The sequence below is a fragment of the Atractosteus spatula genome, unplaced genomic scaffold (assembly GCF_055471065.1).
Source record: "Atractosteus spatula isolate fAtrSpa1 unplaced genomic scaffold, fAtrSpa1.hap1 Scaffold_5, whole genome shotgun sequence".
Classification (NCBI taxonomy): domain Eukaryota; kingdom Metazoa; phylum Chordata; class Actinopteri; order Semionotiformes; family Lepisosteidae; genus Atractosteus; species Atractosteus spatula.
The window spans coordinates 64,418-77,983 of record NW_028296879.1 but is presented as its reverse complement, the minus strand read 5'-3'; the positions used below and the strand labels follow the sequence as shown (position 1 = coordinate 77,983).

Genomic DNA, 13,566 nt, shown 5'->3' with positions numbered 1-13,566 from the left:
GTGTGTGTGTGTGTGTGTGTGTGTGTGTGTGTGTGTGTGTGTGTGTGTCCCCGTCCTTGCAGGCGGGCCCCTTTCGACAGCCGGCCGTTTTCCCTCCAAAAAACTTAGTATATACACCTTTTCTTTCTTTTTTTCGGCAGGCAGGCAGGTGTGTGTGTGTCCCCGTCCCTCCCGAGAGAGCGCTGCCCCTTGCCTCTGCCCGCAGGTGCCGACGGTCCGCTTTCGCTTGCAGCTCACTCGGCACGGCTGCTGCTGGTGGGAGGGGCCTAAGCTAAGGAGGCCGGCCGGCTGGCGCCCCCCGCGGCTGCGGTCGTTGTCGGGCCGTTGACAGGAGATCAAAGAGCAGGGCCCCCGCCCGGGACTGGCGGGCAGGCAGGCGAGCAAGCAGGCAGGCAAGAGAGGGGGAGAGCGGAGTCCGGGCGGCCGGCAGCCGCGTGCGGACCGGGCTCCAGAGGCGTCGGCCTGCGCCGCTGCGCGCCAGCCGGACGCCCGCGCGCCCGCCCAAGGCCGGCGTCGGGCATCGCTTCTCGGCCTTTTGGCTAAGATCAAGTGTAGTATCTGTTCTTATCAGTTTAATATCTGATACGTCCCCCATCGGGGGACCACATATTAAACGGATTTTTGGAACAGGGAGCTGGATCAGGAGCTTGCTCCGTCCTCTCCACGCATCGGCCCGGTATTGCAGCGCCTCCGGGAACGGTGCACTACCTTCTCTCAGCGGTGAAAAGACAGACGTAGCTAGCAAGCAAGCGAGGTGGACCGGAGCTCCTTCCTCTCCGGTCTCGTCTCTCGTCCATCTGTGTGTCTCTGTGTCTCTCTCTCTCCCCCTCCCCGTTCCCGTGCTCCCTCCGTGCACTTTCCCGCGCCTCGACTCTCTCGGCAAGCAGGCCGGCCCCCTTTTCGGCTCCCGTGCGTTTTCCCTCCAAAAAACTTAGTTTTTTCCTCCTTTTTCCAGGGAGGCAGGCGTGGCTTGTGTGTGTGTGTGTGTGTGTGTGTGTGTGTGTGTGTGTGTGTGTGTGTGTCCCCGTCCTTGCAGGCGGGCCCCTTTCGACAGCCGGCCGTTTTCCCTCCAAAAAACTTAGTATATACACCTTTTCTTTCTTTTTTTCGGCAGGCAGGCAGGTGTGTGTGTGTCCCCGTCCCTCCCGAGAGAGCGCTGCCCCTTGCCTCTGCCCGCAGGTGCCGACGGTCCGCTTTCGCTTGCAGCTCACTCGGCACGGCTGCTGCTGGTGGGAGGGGCCTAAGCTAAGGAGGCCGGCCGGCTGGCGCCCCCCGCGGCTGCGGTCGTTGTCGGGCCGTTGACAGGAGATCAAAGAGCAGGGCCCCCGCCCGGGACTGGCGGGCAGGCAGGCGAGCAAGCAGGCAGGCAAGAGAGGGGGAGAGCGGAGTCCGGGCGGCCGGCAGCCGCGTGCGGACCGGGCTCCAGAGGCGTCGGCCTGCGCCGCTGCGCGCCAGCCGGACGCCCGCGCGCCCGCCCAAGGCCGGCGTCGGGCATCGCTTCTCGGCCTTTTGGCCAAGGTCGGAGGTCGAGGGAGGGACGAGATCGGAGGACAACACTTTTCAACTGAGGACGCCGCTGGATTGTTTCGTTTTGGACCCCGGACTGTTTTCTTGGATTTGCGTTTGGATTTCGGACTTTTGGATTTGCGTTTCACTTGGGACTTTTGGTGCGTGGGCTGCTTGGCAGCCGAAAGGCTGCTTTTCGTCATGGCTGCGGATCCCGGGGAGGCGACGAAGGACGGGCTGAACCCCAGCGTACGATGGACCATCCGCTTTCATTGGAAGGCGGAGACGGAGCCTCCGGGACGTGAGCTTTTCGAAGACGAAGTGCTGTTTGGAATTCTGGGATGTAAGGCGAGCGATATTTTATGTCTGCAGGGGAACCGGGCACAGAAATTTATGGATGCCACCTTCAACAGTGCTAAACTGCACAAGGAGGCGGCGGAGAGATGTGCACGAGCGAAGGCGGACGGGAAACTGCGTGAGTATGAGTGCGGGGGCCTGCAAGGCGACAATAAAAGGTGGGTGGTCGTCCACATGTTCGAGCCTTTTTTGACTGACCAGGATGTGACGACCTTTTTGCGTCGGTACGTGGAGGTGCTTCAGGGCCCATATGTCATCAGTGACACCCGTACTGTCTGGACTGGGAAGCGCCGCTATCAGGTCGAGCTACGGCAGGATCTAAGGTCGCCGGACGGCTTCGCCCACCCACCGGGCAACTTTTTCATCGGGCCAGGTAGGGGGTATTTGTATTATTGGAACCAGCCGGATTTTTGCAGGAAGTGTCGTGGCTTTGGACATCGCGAGGGGTCGTGCACTGTCGGAGAGTGTGGGAAGTGCCACCGCACTGGCCACTCCACACGGGCATGCCCAGTAAAGGAGTGCTCCCTGTGTGGGAACACGGGGCATTTGTTCCGGCAGTGCAGCCAGAGGGGCAAGGACCTGGAGAAGGAGATCCGAGACTGGGTGCAGCGGCCAGAGGAGACCGACGGGGAGGAGGAAGACCGACCGGAGGGCGGCAAGGCCCACAGGAAAGGGGGTAAGCACCGGGAGGAAAGGCAGGAGGAGGATGGAGGGCAGGAAGGAGGACAAGGAGAACTCGCAGGAGAAGAAGAGGCACGACCGGGAACTTCACGGGAGGTGAGGAACCCTAGCTGGGCAGATGTGGTGAGGGGGACGCGCCCCCTAGTGGCGGCAGAAACATCTGCAGCGTCGGGGCCGGTGGGAGAGGAGGGGGGGGCACCAGCTCTTACCCCCCTAGGAAAGAAACTGCAGAAACGGTCCCGAGCTGGGAGGCGGCAGAAGGAGACCCAGGAGAAGAAGAAGAGGACGGATGAAGGAGGAGACGACGGAGAACACCGGGAGGAGGTGACAGGCCCGGAACAGATGGTGGAAGAGACGCCCCAGTCAGCCTCGAGTGACTCCGAGTCTGATGACACCGCGGACTCTCTGCCTCCCGGACAGGGGTCCGGTCCGGCAATCTGCCACACCTTCTCGGTGGCGCAGGCTGCGACAGACGAGGGCAGCCCGATAGTGGACTGCCAGGCCGGCATGCTTACCCCCGAACAGGGTTTTCAATGCAGCCCCCTGGGGGGGGTCGCCTTTATGGAGACCTCGGACAGTGACACCTCTGCGAGTACAGCAGGGGCGGCGAGCTCACCCGAGCCCGGCCAGGGAGAGGAGATGGAGAGTGACAGCCCCCCCTTAGAGCCACCATGACCCTCGTGGTGGCAACAGCCAATGTGAGGGGTTTGAGGCAAAAGGACAAGCGGACGGCGGTGTTTTCATACCTGTCTCAGAAGAATCTGGATCTGTGTTTCCTCCAAGAAGTACATCTCAAGGACCTCGACGACGTGAGGGCCCTCCAGAAGGCGTGGAGGAGGGGTCCTTCGTGGTGGAGCGTCGGAGGGGTGAACTCTGCCGGTGTGGGTATCCTGTGTGGCTCGCCAAGCTTCGCCGTCCAGATGGTCAGCTCAGTGATCCCCGGACGTCTGCTGGTGGTGGATGGCACCTGGAAGGGGACGAAGATCAGACTAATCGGTGTGTACGCCCCAGCAGACAGACGCCAGCAGGGCTCCTTTTTGAGAGATCTGGAGCCCTTGCTATACACCAACAGGGAGCTGATCATGGGCGGCGACTTCAATGTCGACTTAGGAGACTCGCACGGCGAGGGAGTTCACCTGCTGAGGTCCTTGATCACAGATTTCAGATTGCGAGACGGGTTTGATAACGTTGCACACCACACCTGGGACAACGGACGGGGGATTTTCAGACGCCTCGATTATATCCTCTCCACTGTAAAGTGGAAAGTCCTAAGCAGGCAGGTGACCCCCACCTGGTTTTCAGACCATCAGTTGCTGGCAGTCTCCTTTGGTGTCGAGGACCCCGGCTTCCAGGCCGGATACTGGAAGCTGAACAAGCAAGTCCTACTTGAGGCGAGATACCAAAGGAAGATGGAGGCAGTGCTTCGAGACCTTGAGAAGAGGAGAGCACTCTTCAGCTCCGCGGTGCACTGGTGGGAATCTTGTAAACTCATCATCGCAACGGTTACCAAAAGATACTGCTGGATCCGGCGAAGACTGGAGGAACGCCAGTGCACCCAACTCCAGCAGGAGCTTGAGGCACTGTATGGCCAGCTGAACCAGGGGGGCGCCTTCGATGGCGAACGAGTTGCGTACGTCAGAGGCCTGCTTAAGGACAAGTGGCTGCAGCGGGCACAGGACTTCCTTTTCAGGTTGCAGGGAATCTGGAGGGAAGGAGAAGAACGCTGCTCGGCCCAGTTCTTCAGCGCCGTGAGAAGACAGCAAGAGCGCAGTCTTTTCGACACCATCCGGCGCGAAGACGGGACTGCAGCCACGGATATACCCGGGATGTTGAGGTGCGCCACAGGATTCTACGAAGCCTTGTTTTCAGAGAAGGAGATCGACTCGAGCACTAAGGACAGGCTCTTGGAGGGTGTGGAGACGGCGGTAGAAGACCCATCCGCACTGGTCGGTCCAGTGTCGGGGGCAGAGGTCCGAACGGCAATGCTGGGTTTGAAGAAAGGCACTGTCCCTGGCGTTGACGGCCTGCCGACCGAGTTTTACCGCACCTTCTGGAGTCAGCTGGAGCCTTTCCTAGTGCAGGTTTTCAATGAGGTCCTGAACGGCGGTGGGTTGGGCCTCTCGATGAAGACCGGAGTCGTCTCCTTGATTTTCAAGAGTGGAGACAAGGCGGACCTGGGCAACTGGAGGCCGATCCAGCTCCTGTGCACGGATTATAAGATCTTGGCCAGGGTGCTGGGCGGCCGCCTGAGAACCGTAATGCCGGAGCTGGTCAAGGCTGACCAGACATGTGGCGTGGCAGGAAGAAAGATCAGCTGGACGCTGCAGCTGATCCGAGACGTCATCTCCTGGGTGGAGGACAGGGGCCTGCCGCTCATGCTGGTGAGCTTGGACCAGGCGAAGGCTTTTGACCGGGTCCATCATGGGATCCTGTGGGCGCTGTTGCGGAAGAAGGGTCTGCCTGACAGTTTTGTTAGGTGGATCAGGACTCTGTACGACGGCGCAATATCCCGGGTATGTATTAACGGCGCAGTGGGGAGGAGCATCCCCGTAAGGTGTGGTGTGCGACAGGGCTGTCCTCTCTCCCCCCTGTTGTACGTCATTTACATCGAGCTCCTGCTGGACCAGTTACGGACGGATCCCGGAGTGGAAGGAATCCGAGTGCCAGGTGGAGGAGGGCAGGAAGCCAAGATCGCCGCTTATGCGGACGACATCACGCTCTTCCTGGGCTCTGAAAGCGGCCTGGGGAGGGCGTTGGACATCGTGGAGGCCTTCTCTAGAGGCACTGGCGCCCGACTGAACCACGCCAAAAGCCTGGTTAAACTGTTCGGGACCTGGCCATGTGAACCACGGACGTTTGGAGGGCTGACGAGGACGACCGGCCCAGTGAAAGTCTTGGGGGTCCTCTTCCACAACGTGGACCCCGCGGGCTTGAACTGGGAGGCCAGGTTCCGAAGGATCAATCAACAGCTGGGCCTTTGGCAGAAGCGGTCTTTGACCTGGATAGGGAAGGCGCTGGTGCTGAAGGTAGAGATCCTGCCCCTGCTGCTCCACCTGGCAGTGGTATACCCCCTACCTGCAGGACGACGGAAGGAACTGGTGAGGACCATTTTTGGGTTTGTTTGGGGGCACTCATACGAGCGCATTAGAAGAACGGACATGTGTAGGCCCGTCGCGGACGGCGGCAGAGGGATTCCAGACTTCCCGGTGAAGTTGGACTGTGTGTTCGTCGCCGGCCTGTGCGTCATCCTGCACGAGAACCCGCCCCACCTGTGTAGCCGGTTTGTGAGCCTCTGGCTCTCGACGAGCATGCGACACCTGACCGTCTGGAGCAACACGACCCCGAAGGCGGAGCGGCTCCCACTGCACTACCGGCACGCAGTGCAGTGGCTGCGGGCACACCCGGAGGTCAAAGGAGGAACGACTGCGCTGAGCCACAGGCTCATGTACAAGACCCTTTTGACGTCGGAAAGGCCAGCGATCCTGGGTGTGCCCAGGGAAATCTGGCAGCAGGCCCAACCAAAGGGCCTGGACAACAAGTTGAAGGACTTGAACTGGCTCTGCGTGTGGGGTCGGTTGGCGGTCAGGTCCGTCATGCATGCGCATGGACTATCACGGCAGAGTCAGTGCCCAAGACACGGCTGCACAGGTGAAGAGACCGTGAACCACGTGTTTTGGGAGTGCGGGTTCGTGCAGGGGGTGTGGAGGACCAGCAGACACCTATACGCACAGGTAGGTCTGGATTCCCCATTGTCACTGCGGATGGTGCTGCGAGGAGTGCCCGGTTCCCGTCCCTGGACCGCCAGCTTCTTACTGTGGCTCCTGATCAGTCTCACAAAGCTGTACGTGTGGGAAGCACGGACTGAGCTGGTCAGGAACGGCGTGGAGGTGACCATCGCAGGCATCCTGAGGAGAGTGAAAGCGGATGTGGTCCGAAGAATCCGATGGGATATAATGCGCTGGGGTTTCGCAGCCGCAAAGGAGCGCTGGAAGGACTTGATCACGTGGTGTTAAAGGTGGTGGGTAGATTAAACTTTTGAGCTCTGTTTTTGTACTGTTTTTCTAATAAATATAAAAAAAAAAAAAATCTGTTCTTATCAGTTTAATATCTGATACGTCCCCCATCGGGGGACCACATATTAAACGGATTTTTGGAACAGGGAGCTGGATCAGGAGCTTGCTCCGTCCTCTCCACGCATCGGCCCGGTATTGCAGCGCCTCCGGGAACGGTGCACTACCTTCTCTCAGCGGTGAAAAGACAGACGTAGCTAGCAAGCAAGCGAGGTGGACCGGAGCTCCTTCCTCTCCGGTCTCGTCTCTCGTCCATCTGTGTGTCTCTGTGTCTCTCTCTCTCCCCCTCCCCGTTCCCGTGCTCCCTCCGTGCACTTTCCCGCGCCTCGACTCTCTCGGCAAGCAGGCCGGCCCCCTTTTCGGCTCCCGTGCGTTTTCCCTCCAAAAAACTTAGTTTTTTCCTCCTTTTTCCAGGGAGGCAGGCGTGGCTTGTGTGTGTGTGTGTGTGTGTGTGTGTGTGTGTGTGTGTGTGTGTGTGTGTGTGTGTGTCCCCGTCCTTGCAGGCGGGCCCCTTTCGACAGCCGGCCGTTTTCCCTCCAAAAAACTTAGTATATACACCTTTTCTTTCTTTTTTTCGGCAGGCAGGCAGGTGTGTGTGTGTCCCCGTCCCTCCCGAGAGAGCGCTGCCCCTTGCCTCTGCCCGCAGGTGCCGACGGTCCGCTTTCGCTTGCAGCTCACTCGGCACGGCTGCTGCTGGTGGGAGGGGCCTAAGCTAAGGAGGCCGGCCGGCTGGCGCCCCCCGCGGCTGCGGTCGTTGTCGGGCCGTTGACAGGAGATCAAAGAGCAGGGCCCCCGCCCGGGACTGGCGGGCAGGCAGGCGAGCAAGCAGGCAGGCAAGAGAGGGGGAGAGCGGAGTCCGGGCGGCCGGCAGCCGCGTGCGGACCGGGCTCCAGAGGCGTCGGCCTGCGCCGCTGCGCGCCAGCCGGACGCCCGCGCGCCCGCCCAAGGCCGGCGTCGGGCATCGCTTCTCGGCCTTTTGGCTAAGATCAAGTGTAGTATCTGTTCTTATCAGTTTAATATCTGATACGTCCCCCATCGGGGGACCACATATTAAACGGATTTTTGGAACAGGGAGCTGGATCAGGAGCTTGCTCCGTCCTCTCCACGCATCGGCCCGGTATTGCAGCGCCTCCGGGAACGGTGCACTACCTTCTCTCAGCGGTGAAAAGACAGACGTAGCTAGCAAGCAAGCGAGGTGGACCGGAGCTCCTTCCTCTCCGGTCTCGTCTCTCGTCCATCTGTGTGTCTCTGTGTCTCTCTCTCTCCCCCTCCCCGTTCCCGTGCTCCCTCCGTGCACTTTCCCGCGCCTCGACTCTCTCGGCAAGCAGGCCGGCCCCCTTTTCGGCTCCCGTGCGTTTTCCCTCCAAAAAACTTAGTTTTTTCCTCCTTTTTCCAGGGAGGCAGGCGTGGCTTGTGTGTGTGTGTGTGTGTGTGTGTGTGTGTGTGTGTGTGTGTGTGTGTGTGTGTCCCCGTCCTTGCAGGCGGGCCCCTTTCGACAGCCGGCCGTTTTCCCTCCAAAAAACTTAGTATATACACCTTTTCTTTCTTTTTTTCGGCAGGCAGGCAGGTGTGTGTGTGTCCCCGTCCCTCCCGAGAGAGCGCTGCCCCTTGCCTCTGCCCGCAGGTGCCGACGGTCCGCTTTCGCTTGCAGCTCACTCGGCACGGCTGCTGCTGGTGGGAGGGGCCTAAGCTAAGGAGGCCGGCCGGCTGGCGCCCCCCGCGGCTGCGGTCGTTGTCGGGCCGTTGACAGGAGATCAAAGAGCAGGGCCCCCGCCCGGGACTGGCGGGCAGGCAGGCGAGCAAGCAGGCAGGCAAGAGAGGGGGAGAGCGGAGTCCGGGCGGCCGGCAGCCGCGTGCGGACCGGGCTCCAGAGGCGTCGGCCTGCGCCGCTGCGCGCCAGCCGGACGCCCGCGCGCCCGCCCAAGGCCGGCGTCGGGCATCGCTTCTCGGCCTTTTGGCTAAGATCAAGTGTAGTATCTGTTCTTATCAGTTTAATATCTGATACGTCCCCCATCGGGGGACCACATATTAAACGGATTTTTGGAACAGGGAGCTGGATCAGGAGCTTGCTCCGTCCTCTCCACGCATCGGCCCGGTATTGCAGCGCCTCCGGGAACGGTGCACTACCTTCTCTCAGCGGTGAAAAGACAGACGTAGCTAGCAAGCAAGCGAGGTGGACCGGAGCTCCTTCCTCTCCGGTCTCGTCTCTCGTCCATCTGTGTGTCTCTGTGTCTCTCTCTCTCCCCCTCCCCGTTCCCGTGCTCCCTCCGTGCACTTTCCCGCGCCTCGACTCTCTCGGCAAGCAGGCCGGCCCCCTTTTCGGCTCCCGTGCGTTTTCCCTCCAAAAAACTTAGTTTTTTCCTCCTTTTTCCAGGGAGGCAGGCGTGGCTGTGTGTGTGTGTGTGTGTGTGTGTGTGTGTGTGTGTGTGTGTGTGTGTGTGTGTGTCCCCGTCCTTGCAGGCGGGCCCCTTTCGACAGCCGGCCGTTTTCCCTCCAAAAAACTTAGTATATACACCTTTTCTTTCTTTTTTTCGGCAGGCAGGCAGGTGTGTGTGTGTCCCCGTCCCTCCCGAGAGAGCGCTGCCCCTTGCCTCTGCCCGCAGGTGCCGACGGTCCGCTTTCGCTTGCAGCTCACTCGGCACGGCTGCTGCTGGTGGGAGGGGCCTAAGCTAAGGAGGCCGGCCGGCTGGCGCCCCCCGCGGCTGCGGTCGTTGTCGGGCCGTTGACAGGAGATCAAAGAGCAGGGCCCCCGCCCGGGACTGGCGGGCAGGCAGGCGAGCAAGCAGGCAGGCAAGAGAGGGGGAGAGCGGAGTCCGGGCGGCCGGCAGCCGCGTGCGGACCGGGCTCCAGAGGCGTCGGCCTGCGCCGCTGCGCGCCAGCCGGACGCCCGCGCGCCCGCCCAAGGCCGGCGTCGGGCATCGCTTCTCGGCCTTTTGGCTAAGATCAAGTGTAGTATCTGTTCTTATCAGTTTAATATCTGATACGTCCCCCATCGGGGGACCACATATTAAACGGATTTTTGGAACAGGGAGCTGGATCAGGAGCTTGCTCCGTCCTCTCCACGCATCGGCCCGGTATTGCAGCGCCTCCGGGAACGGTGCACTACCTTCTCTCAGCGGTGAAAAGACAGACGTAGCTAGCAAGCAAGCGAGGTGGACCGGAGCTCCTTCCTCTCCGGTCTCGTCTCTCGTCCATCTGTGTGTCTCTGTGTCTCTCTCTCTCCCCCTCCCCGTTCCCGTGCTCCCTCCGTGCACTTTCCCGCGCCTCGACTCTCTCGGCAAGCAGGCCGGCCCCCTTTTCGGCTCCCGTGCGTTTTCCCTCCAAAAAACTTAGTTTTTTCCTCCTTTTTCCAGGGAGGCAGGCGTGGCTTGTGTGTGTGTGTGTGTGTGTGTGTGTGTGTGTGTGTGTGTGTGTGTGTGTGTGTGTCCCCGTCCTTGCAGGCGGGCCCCTTTCGACAGCCGGCCGTTTTCCCTCCAAAAAACTTAGTATATACACCTTTTCTTTCTTTTTTTCGGCAGGCAGGCAGGTGTGTGTGTGTCCCCGTCCCTCCCGAGAGAGCGCTGCCCCTTGCCTCTGCCCGCAGGTGCCGACGGTCCGCTTTCGCTTGCAGCTCACTCGGCACGGCTGCTGCTGGTGGGAGGGGCCTAAGCTAAGGAGGCCGGCCGGCTGGCGCCCCCCGCGGCTGCGGTCGTTGTCGGGCCGTTGACAGGAGATCAAAGAGCAGGGCCCCCGCCCGGGACTGGCGGGCAGGCAGGCGAGCAAGCAGGCAGGCAAGAGAGGGGGAGAGCGGAGTCCGGGCGGCCGGCAGCCGCGTGCGGACCGGGCTCCAGAGGCGTCGGCCTGCGCCGCTGCGCGCCAGCCGGACGCCCGCGCGCCCGCCCAAGGCCGGCGTCGGGCATCGCTTCTCGGCCTTTTGGCTAAGATCAAGTGTAGTATCTGTTCTTATCAGTTTAATATCTGATACGTCCCCCATCGGGGGACCACATATTAAACGGATTTTTGGAACAGGGAGCTGGATCAGGAGCTTGCTCCGTCCTCTCCACGCATCGGCCCGGTATTGCAGCGCCTCCGGGAACGGTGCACTACCTTCTCTCAGCGGTGAAAAGACAGACGTAGCTAGCAAGCAAGCGAGGTGGACCGGAGCTCCTTCCTCTCCGGTCTCGTCTCTCGTCCATCTGTGTGTCTCTGTGTCTCTCTCTCTCCCCCTCCCCGTTCCCGTGCTCCCTCCGTGCACTTTCCCGCGCCTCGACTCTCTCGGCAAGCAGGCCGGCCCCCTTTTCGGCTCCCGTGCGTTTTCCCTCCAAAAAACTTAGTTTTTTCCTCCTTTTTCCAGGGAGGCAGGCGTGGCTTGTGTGTGTGTGTGTGTGTGTGTGTGTGTGTGTGTGTGTGTGTGTGTGTGTGTGTCCCCGTCCTTGCAGGCGGGCCCCTTTCGACAGCCGGCCGTTTTCCCTCCAAAAAACTTAGTATATACACCTTTTCTTTCTTTTTTTCGGCAGGCAGGCAGGTGTGTGTGTGTCCCCGTCCCTCCCGAGAGAGCGCTGCCCCTTGCCTCTGCCCGCAGGTGCCGACGGTCCGCTTTCGCTTGCAGCTCACTCGGCACGGCTGCTGCTGGTGGGAGGGGCCTAAGCTAAGGAGGCCGGCCGGCTGGCGCCCCCCGCGGCTGCGGTCGTTGTCGGGCCGTTGACAGGAGATCAAAGAGCAGGGCCCCCGCCCGGGACTGGCGGGCAGGCAGGCGAGCAAGCAGGCAGGCAAGAGAGGGGGAGAGCGGAGTCCGGGCGGCCGGCAGCCGCGTGCGGACCGGGCTCCAGAGGCGTCGGCCTGCGCCGCTGCGCGCCAGCCGGACGCCCGCGCGCCCGCCCAAGGCCGGCGTCGGGCATCGCTTCTCGGCCTTTTGGCTAAGATCAAGTGTAGTATCTGTTCTTATCAGTTTAATATCTGATACGTCCCCCATCGGGGGACCACATATTAAACGGATTTTTGGAACAGGGAGCTGGATCAGGAGCTTGCTCCGTCCTCTCCACGCATCGGCCCGGTATTGCAGCGCCTCCGGGAACGGTGCACTACCTTCTCTCAGCGGTGAAAAGACAGACGTAGCTAGCAAGCAAGCGAGGTGGACCGGAGCTCCTTCCTCTCCGGTCTCGTCTCTCGTCCATCTGTGTGTCTCTGTGTCTCTCTCTCTCCCCCTCCCCGTTCCCGTGCTCCCTCCGTGCACTTTCCCGCGCCTCGACTCTCTCGGCAAGCAGGCCGGCCCCCTTTTCGGCTCCCGTGCGTTTTCCCTCCAAAAAACTTAGTTTTTTCCTCCTTTTTCCAGGGAGGCAGGCGTGGCTTGTGTGTGTGTGTGTGTGTGTGTGTGTGTGTGTGTGTGTGTGTGTGTGTGTGTGTCCCCGTCCTTGCAGGCGGGCCCCTTTCGACAGCCGGCCGTTTTCCCTCCAAAAAACTTAGTATATACACCTTTTCTTTCTTTTTTTCGGCAGGCAGGCAGGTGTGTGTGTGTCCCCGTCCCTCCCGAGAGAGCGCTGCCCCTTGCCTCTGCCCGCAGGTGCCGACGGTCCGCTTTCGCTTGCAGCTCACTCGGCACGGCTGCTGCTGGTGGGAGGGGCCTAAGCTAAGGAGGCCGGCCGGCTGGCGCCCCCCGCGGCTGCGGTCGTTGTCGGGCCGTTGACAGGAGATCAAAGAGCAGGGCCCCCGCCCGGGACTGGCGGGCAGGCAGGCGAGCAAGCAGGCAGGCAAGAGAGGGGGAGAGCGGAGTCCGGGCGGCCGGCAGCCGCGTGCGGACCGGGCTCCAGAGGCGTCGGCCTGCGCCGCTGCGCGCCAGCCGGACGCCCGCGCGCCCGCCCAAGGCCGGCGTCGGGCATCGCTTCTCGGCCTTTTGGCTAAGATCAAGTGTGTGGCCTGTCCGCAGCTTGCATCTTGGCCAGAAGAAAGAGGAAGAGACGGATCGCTTTTTTTCGAGGAGACTCGAAGCTTTTTTTGCGTGGCGGTTTTTTTTCCGGCCATTTTTTTTGAGACGATGGAAGGAGGAGCCTTTTCGAGAGAAGGGAGAGTGCGGCATGCCGTTCGGTTTGTGCAGCGAGACGACGGGGAGAAGACGGATTTTGTTTCGAGGGACAAGTTCGAGGACGAGGTGATCGGCGCTGCCTTGCGCTTGGAGCCCGAGGACGTTTTCTGCCTGCAAGACTTCCCGGGTAAGCGATGTTTTGACCTTTCGCTCATCTCGGAGGATCTTGTCAGGAATGTTTGGGCAGTGGTGAACAGAAGGAGAGAGGAACAGCCCTTTGTCGACTACTATGTGGAGCCTTTGTTTGCCAGGGAGCTAAGAACTTTGACAGTGACGATGTTTAACCCCTATGTGCCAGAAGAGGACATAGTTTGTTTCTTGAAGCGCTTCGTGGACATTCAGGGCATAGGGGTGAAGCTCATAGACAGGAAGAATTATTGGACAGGGCGGAGGCGTTACAGAGTGCGCTTCAGAGCAGATGGGTCGTCTCCGGACGGCCTTTTGCACCCGCCGGCGTCGTTTGAGATAGGCTCCAACAGGGGGTACTTATTTTATTATGGACAGCCCTCGGTCTGCAGGAGATGCAGAAAGGAGGGACACCACGTAGTGGATTGCAGGGAGCGAATTTGCAGACGATGTGAGGGGGTTGGCCACTTATCTTCCGAATGCAAGGAAGAAAGAAGATGTAATTTGTGCGGCGGTGCAGGGCATGTGTTTAAAGACTGTGCGTTGCGGAAGAGGACTTTTTCTGAAGTCGTTAGTGGTGCTGCAGGTGTGAGACCAGGTGCTGCGAATGAGGAGGAGAGACGAAGGAAGGTGGATGAAGTTTCGGAAGGTGCGGGCCGTGTCAGTGGTGAGGAGGCTGAAAATAGGGAGCCTGGTAAAGAGGGAAGCCGAAGGTTTTCAAAAGACGGAGGCTTCTTAATGGAAGGCCAGGAAGGAGAGGAGACCGGA

At 60.7% G+C, this 13,566-nt stretch overlaps 7 non-coding genes across 7 annotated transcripts; all 7 read left to right on the top strand.

Annotated features, from left to right (window-relative positions):
• The first annotated feature begins 519 nt into the window (after positions 1-519).
• Positions 520-710, top strand: LOC148806389 (U2 spliceosomal RNA). Its single transcript, XR_016089426.1, has one exon. It is a non-coding gene; the product is annotated as a U2 spliceosomal RNA (small nuclear RNA).
• A 5,886-nt stretch (positions 711-6,596) lies between these two features.
• Positions 6,597-6,783, top strand: LOC148806388 (U2 spliceosomal RNA). Its single transcript, XR_016089568.1, has one exon. It is a non-coding gene; the product is annotated as a U2 spliceosomal RNA (small nuclear RNA).
• A 791-nt stretch (positions 6,784-7,574) lies between these two features.
• Positions 7,575-7,765, top strand: LOC148806387 (U2 spliceosomal RNA). The gene has a single exon (XR_016089415.1). It is a non-coding gene; the product is annotated as a U2 spliceosomal RNA (small nuclear RNA).
• Positions 7,766-8,552: 787 nt separating this feature from the next.
• Positions 8,553-8,743, top strand: LOC148806386 (U2 spliceosomal RNA). The gene has a single exon (XR_016089403.1). It is a non-coding gene; the product is annotated as a U2 spliceosomal RNA (small nuclear RNA).
• A 788-nt stretch (positions 8,744-9,531) lies between these two features.
• Positions 9,532-9,722, top strand: LOC148806385 (U2 spliceosomal RNA). The gene has a single exon (XR_016089392.1). It is a non-coding gene; the product is annotated as a U2 spliceosomal RNA (small nuclear RNA).
• A 789-nt stretch (positions 9,723-10,511) lies between these two features.
• On the top strand, positions 10,512-10,702 carry LOC148806384 (U2 spliceosomal RNA). Its single transcript, XR_016089381.1, has one exon. It is a non-coding gene; the product is annotated as a U2 spliceosomal RNA (small nuclear RNA).
• A 787-nt stretch (positions 10,703-11,489) lies between these two features.
• On the top strand, positions 11,490-11,680 carry LOC148806383 (U2 spliceosomal RNA). The gene has a single exon (XR_016089370.1). It is a non-coding gene; the product is annotated as a U2 spliceosomal RNA (small nuclear RNA).
• The last annotated feature ends 1,886 nt before the right edge of the window (positions 11,681-13,566 follow it).